The sequence below is a fragment of the Penaeus monodon genome, chromosome 25 (assembly GCF_015228065.2).
Source record: "Penaeus monodon isolate SGIC_2016 chromosome 25, NSTDA_Pmon_1, whole genome shotgun sequence".
NCBI lineage: Eukaryota > Metazoa > Arthropoda > Malacostraca > Decapoda > Penaeidae > Penaeus > Penaeus monodon.
In genome coordinates, this window is record NC_051410.1 from 4,488,780 (window position 1) to 4,490,660 (window position 1,881).

Sequence of the window (1,881 nt, forward strand, 5' to 3'; positions counted from 1 at the left end):
GTTAATTTACAATATTGGGTTTATCATCATTATCGTAAAGTTAATAGGATTATGGTTGAGTATCTTTCTCAACGCTTTTTATGATTTTTTTCTACAATCTTATATTTTTATGGTATTTCATTCAATAGATTTTTTTTGTGTAAATATTTCTATAGTATTTCACTTCATAATTTTCCACAGAGATTTTCACAAGGCTTCCAAATGTATTATGTCAAACCTGCTTTCCTCGAATTAATTAAAATCTACCGAATATATACATATATTAATACGATTTACAATTGATTTAGTTCACCCTGTTCGACGGTTTTGGTTTCCAGCTATTTCTTAACTAACTCAAACCGCACTATATTTAAAATAAAATAACTCAATTTCTATGGCGCTGTGAAGCCGAGAGATCCTCCGACCCGTGAAACATGCCTTATAAAGTCAACTATCTCGGTCCTGCGATCTAATAAGGTAATTAGTTAACCCAGGTAGAAAATTGTTTCACCTCAAGTCTTTTAATTTCCCTGTTGTATTTTTTAAGCTGAGGAGGATATTTTCCATTTTGTCATTATTAGATGATAATAATGATTTATAACATTGGTGCTTAAAAAGGGGGCGGGGCGGGATGAGGCATGAAACCGAAATTAATCATAAAATGCATTTGACATGAGATCAATCGCTAAAACAACAGTAAAAGGAAAGATACAATTATAATCAAGCAAGATTTATTCACTGCACAAGCAAAACAATTCCGGAAAATATCCTTACGAAAATAAACAGTTGCACATTGGTTATCCAAGCGTAGAATATGTATGGTCCTCTAAGCCTTATATCACATCACCATAACGGTGATTTTTGCTCGTCTCGTCGCTGTCCTCGAAGCATTTCCCTAAATTCAGTATTACGTAATTGACGTTATAACGAAACGACGGAAATACTCATTTTCACATAACTCTGTGAACAATGTTGTATGCATATATAGAAACGTCGATTTTAGATAACATTTGGTTTTAACTATTATCATTAGCAGAGGGATATGACAAGCATTAAAGAGTTTATAGTGCGGTGTATAAGCCGGATAGACACGTGTTTATATACATTCCGATCACTTTGTCCATGTTAACGATTATCTCATGTCCAACTGACACCTTCATTTACGCCTAGTTTAGTTATGAGAGTTGAATTCATAAGCATATATCACATTTTTTTGTGTGTATCTTGCAGCGAACGAACCAATATTTTATGCATAAAATAATCTGATGACACTGCAGAAACATTGCCATCAAAAATTAGTGTAAAACGTATTTATGTTTCGTATATTTACGCCCTGCAGTGGCATAATCTTTCGTCCTTCTTTCCGCCTGGATGAGGATATTGCAATGATAGATCAATTGCAATTGGATGTTGCCTCGTTACATAACCACAATTCAGCGGAAACGGAATACAATTTTTTTTTTTTCAAATTGAATATCGTAATTTAACGCTATAATTTTGTATTCGTGGCAAATATTGGTTTACATCGCCATTACTCGGGCTGGTATGATGAATGTATGCTATTAACCGCTCTGCAACTTGCTTATCTTGTCTCTTGCAACGAGAGAATGATGCAAATTGGCAAATATAACAAAGCGTTCGACTAAATAAGGTCATTTGTTTGAATGACAGCTGAAAAGATCTGCAGCTGAACAGGCATGTGTTAGTGGGTAAAACGTTGCTATAAATTGTATCTAATATATTGATGTCTCGCCGTCTCAGAGCAGCTCTATAAAATATAATTTTATTTGTGGCTTTGAACATGTGTTGATGCATGTCAAAGGCCTTTGTTCAACTATGAATAATAGTGTGATAACTATGCTGTTACTTTATTTAACTATTTATGTATAATATAGAAGTAAA

At 33.6% G+C, this 1,881-nt stretch overlaps 1 protein-coding gene across 1 annotated transcript in view; it reads right to left on the reverse strand.

Moving 5' to 3' along the window:
* The window catches only part of LOC119589307 (hemicentin-1-like), a gene marked incomplete in the record, with an annotated part of 75,735 nt that overhangs the window by 24,496 nt on the left and 49,358 nt on the right, over nt 1–1,881 (reverse strand).